The sequence below is a fragment of the Nansenia antarctica genome, assembly GCF_963989245.1.
Source record: "Nansenia antarctica genome assembly, chromosome: 3".
NCBI classification, from domain to species: Eukaryota; Metazoa; Chordata; class Actinopteri; order Argentiniformes; family Microstomatidae; genus Nansenia; species Nansenia antarctica.
In genome coordinates this window covers 55,096,944-55,101,943 of record NC_137688.1, presented here as the reverse complement: position 1 = coordinate 55,101,943, position 5,000 = coordinate 55,096,944, and the positions used below count along the sequence as shown (strand labels likewise).

General features: G+C 45.2%; 1 protein-coding gene across 1 annotated transcript in view; it reads right to left on the bottom strand.

The window, feature by feature from the left end:
• akap6 (A kinase (PRKA) anchor protein 6) overlaps nt 1-5,000 on the bottom strand; it is a gene marked incomplete at both ends in the record, with an annotated part of 211,527 nt that overhangs the window by 49,174 nt on the left and 157,353 nt on the right. The gene's annotated exons all lie outside the window — the stretch shown is intronic.

Sequence of the window (5,000 nt, the reverse complement as noted above, 5' to 3'; positions counted from 1 at the left end):
CACACACACACACCCACACAGTCAGTCAGACACACACACACACACACACACACCACTCTGTTGCTATGTGGCATCACGTCTGTGTTTGTGGTGGCTTCACAGCAACAAGGAAGTGGAGAAGCCCCTGTGTCCTTTGAATGGCATTGAAACCTAGACAAATATTACACTACATGAACAACAATAATAGGATTTTAATATGTGGCTTAATATGAACTGACATTCCCCATCAGCTGTCTGAGGAGCTTACAGTAGCGTCAGGCAACACGCCGGGCGCTCTTCAATCTCTCATCTTTTTGGGTTAATTCCTGTCTCTTCTCCTCCTCCTTTCATGTTCTGCATCAACGGCTTCTTGATTCTAGTTTTCTGCTGCCATTTATCATTACTACAGAGTCACATTTAAATATTTTAATGTGCCTCTGTTTTTTCTCTACCCCCCCCCCCCCGAACCCCCCCCGCCCTCGTCTGCTGTTAGTGGAGTGGGGACCATTTTTCACTCTGCCGTTTCTGATGGAGATGCTATCACACTTCCTTCAGAGCCATCCATCCCTTTCAGCTTTTAATAGCCACGCCCGCCAAAAAGTGAACGCGTCGACGCCGTCTAACTATCAGGAAATGATACGATTTATTTGTTGACAGCAAATATTGATTTTAAGAGTCTTCTCCTTTTCTAAAAAAAAAATCGGAGGGGAGGGGTGGTGGTGGTGGAGGGGGGGGGGGGGGTTGTTTGTTTTTAAAAATGGCGCATTCATCGATCCAAAGTCAAAACATTACAGGAGGGAAGAAGGAGAAGATGAGTGATTAAAATGCATGAGACGGAGGGAACTTTGAGATTAATGCTGAGATTGGACTTCATAATACCTATACACCCGCAACGCTCTGGTGGAGGAGGCTAGGGGAGGCTAGCCCCCCAGTCACTCTCTATGGGAGGATGGCTAAACATCTGCCTAGCCTCCGGGGGGGGGGGGGGGGGGGGGGCTGGGGGAGGCAGACGGCCTCATTGTAATGCATGGCATGGGAACAGGAATGGGATCAATGTACGTTCCATTCCATTCCATGCATTAGAATGAGCCTGTCCTCCCATTTCTACGTCTGCCAGCCTCCCCCTGGAAGAGGGCTCTGCCTACATTTCCTGACATTAAAACAGCTTTGGGAAGAAGACACTAGGCCAAACCCATACAGTACACCACAATGGCTGGATACACAATACCTATTTTCACAACACGTTTCAATTAATGGTTGTGCAACCATTGATATGGTAATGTTCTGACTTCTGGATCAAGGTTGACAGGGGGAATGTTGTTACAGTAAAGTGGACTGCAGCTTTTAAAAGCTTTAATGTTCACTTCATGTGTGTAAGTGTTTGACTAAGTAGAAATGACAGGTATAGGGTGGTTGAGGGAGGGGGGGGGTGGAAAATAACAGGGAGTGTTGCTTCCAAACAGAGAGTCACACAAAACCAGATGAGGGAAAGAAAAAAAAAAATCAACAGGCAATCATAAGTTTAATTCATTTCACATATTAATGAGATAGGGAAGTCTGGAAATGTCAGCAGAAACGCGGTCATACATGAGAACATTTAATGCATTTTGCTAGATTCATCTTATCCATTAAATTAGAGTTTGTTCAGCGGCTGTAACGTAACGTTGTAGAGACAACAGAGGGAAGCAGCCGTGAAGTGGGGGGGGGGGGGGGCTGGGGGGGCGGGGGGGGGGCTCTGCTCAGCCTTTCATCTATACAGTTAACACCTTACCAACCAGTTAACACTTTACCAACCAGTTAACACTTTACCAACCAGTTAACACCTTACCAACCAGTTAACACCTTACCAACCAGTTAACACCTTACCAACCAGTTAACACTTTGCCAACCAGACCAACCAGTTTACACCTTACCAACCAGTTAACACTTTACCAACCAGACCAACCAGTAAACACTTTACCAACCAGTTAACACCTTACCAACCAGACCAACCAGTTAACACCTTACCAACCAGTTAACACTTTACCAACCAGACCAACCAGTTAACACCTTACCAACCAGTTAACACCTTACCAACCAGTTAACACTTTACCAACCAGTTAACACCTTACCAACCAGTTAACACCTTACCAACCAGTTAACACCTTACCAACCAGTTAACACTTTACCAACCAGACCAACCAGGAACACCATTAACACCTTACCAACCAGGGACACAGTTAACACCTTACTAACCAGACGAACTAGCTAATGCTAGTAGCTAATGCATAGGATTTAGCTCTTTAGCTCACTGGGCTAGCAATGACAACTTCCAGCTCTCATCCACTACCGCACACAACGTACTACAGTATTAACCCAAAGAGTGACACTAGACAAATGAACACACCATTATGCATACGTCATTAGTAACCTTCATCTAAATGGTAGATTTAGCCGGGGTAGAGCAAGTAATTGAGAACATGGATTCTCTGTTACCATAACAGCCTGGATGATGGATCTAAATATAACCTCCATTCCACTGCTTTACGAGGGAAACACCACCACAAAATAATTATGAAGGTGATATTAAATCTGTATAGAAAATCACAACACATTCCCGTGCTTGTTAATCCTGTGCTTGTAACTCCTCTACCTCACTAGCCTGTGTTGATGTGTGTTGTTATTGTTGTTGTTATTGTTGTTGTTGTTGTTGTCGTGGTAGGTAGGTACTGACTGTAGAGAATATCCTCTATGGAATAGGATCTACACTCTCTCACAACAAAGCCTTTACCCAAACAAAGCAGACACATATGATAATGACTTCATCAATTTGGGGGGCTGGCGAGCAAGGAGGAGGAGTGGGGTAGGAGGAGGGAGGGGGGCATTCGTTGATATCCTGCCAACAGTCACAGTATCTACAATTTGCTGTTGACACTACTGTCGGGGGGGGGGGGGGGGGGGGGGGGCTGTCAAAGGCGAGGAAATGAGGGGCTGGAGAGAGAAAGGCAAAGAGAGAGAGAGACAGAGAGAGAAGCTCTCCATCTGCAGCTCTGTGTGTCTGTGGACTCAGTGGATATCTGGTCAAATAAAGTTATTTATTAAATGAACAAAATATATAATTCCCGACTGTTTATCCAAGACGGACACACTTGCTAACTTGTTGAGTTATTTATTTTCTAAAGTGAAAATCACCCGCTTGGAAATGGCCTGCACAAACAGGCCTGGAACAAGAGGCCTTGAAACACTGTTAATTGTCACCATGGAGACAGGAAGAATAAGCCATTTTACTGCTGGTAGAGAAGGACATTGAGTCAAGCGTTTTTGTTTTTCCCTCTCCTCAGTGTTTCAGGAACAAGGTGTCCAGTCACTCCTGGGGGCAGAGAGAGACCACAGAGAATTTCCACTCTCCTTTCCAGATCTCATTTAGCATGGAAATCTGTTTTAAAGGAAAAGCAGGAACAAAATGAAAAGAAAAGTGTACTTTCGTAAGATTTTCTTTTGTTAAGAAAGAGGTAAACAAATTGATCAAACAATATTAGGATTGAGAGGTTGAGGAATGCTTCAGAAAGGGAGGTTGAGTCAAGTGTAGGACGCTATAGGCCCTGATGATCTGAACGTTGACCCCTAAGAATCCTGGGAAATGTGTCCCTGTCAGAGGAGGGGACAGTAGTAGCGCCAGTATCCCCCCTAGCCAATGAGGAGGCATTACAGACTACCAACATTGCTGATAGGATATTCAACAGCATGAGTATGCTATCTTAGCTCCTAGCACCTAGCACAGCCACCTCCCAGCTCCTAGCTCCTAACCCAGGGGTGTCAAACAGCTGGCCCACGGGCCATTTACGCCCTCTGGAAAGGAGAGTGGAAATTCTCTGTGGTCTCTCTCTGCCCCCAGGAGTGACTGGACACCTTGTTCCTGAAACACTGAGGAGAGGGAAAAACATGCTGATGCTGATGGTTGACGCAAGTTTTGTGGTGAGTGAGTTCATCGCGAAAGCAGGAAAGCCATTCACCGAAGGACAGTTTCTTAAGGATTGCATGTTGCAAGTCTCTGATATTCTATGTCCAGAAAAGAAGAGCTTGTTCAACAATATCTCTCTATTGCCAAACACAGTGGCAGAGCGGATTAGCGAGTTATCAAGTGACATTTATCAGAAGATCACCGGCGCCCCCCTCCCCTCTCTGGAAGAGCTGTACAACACACGCTGTCTCAGGAAGGCCTCAAAGATCTCCAGGGACCCGACCCACCCTGGGCACGTACACTTTACCAGGCTGCCCTCGAAAAGGAGGTTCAGGACCCTGGCCGCTAAGACAAACAGACTGAAGAACTGCTTCTACCACAGGGCCGTCCAGGCCCTGAACACAGCAAAGACCTAAGTTCTGGGCCCTGGACAGTCTGGACGGATTGTATGGCAGCTGCTGGACTGAAAAAATCAGGTGTAGTGCTGAGGCACAAACATGTAAATTTCAAGCCTGCAAACTGTGACACTTTAAATAACGTGAAAAAATACTATTGTGCAATATGACAACCCTAGTTGACTATCTGTACAGTATAGTACAGTGGATTGTGTACATAGCCTTTATTTTATGTAAACCAGCTCCTTACCTTCTTGTGATTTTTTTTTTTCTAAACTTTTTTTTTTTCCCCTTTCCTAACACCAGGGGAGCCACCCCTCCTAAATTTCGTTGTTTGGTACCTGTACTGTAGCAATGACAATAAAGTCCATTCATTCATTCATTCATTCATTCATTCATTCATTCATTTATGATCAGTTATGCGACAAAGCTAGAACTTTCACTGCATATTCTGTGGCACATTAATGGCCAATTCGAAGTGACAAAAGAGTCGCTCAGTTTGTGTCCAATGCACGGCTGTACCACAGCCAAGGATGTATTTCAGCAGCTGTGTGATGCGATGAGCCATGGAACAGAGTGGTAAGCTTTACCACTGGTAGCCATTACCCGTCCATGACAGGCCAAAAAAACAGACTGGTAACGCTGGTACAAAGAAAGTTAAAGGAGGAAAATGCAGATATAGCAAT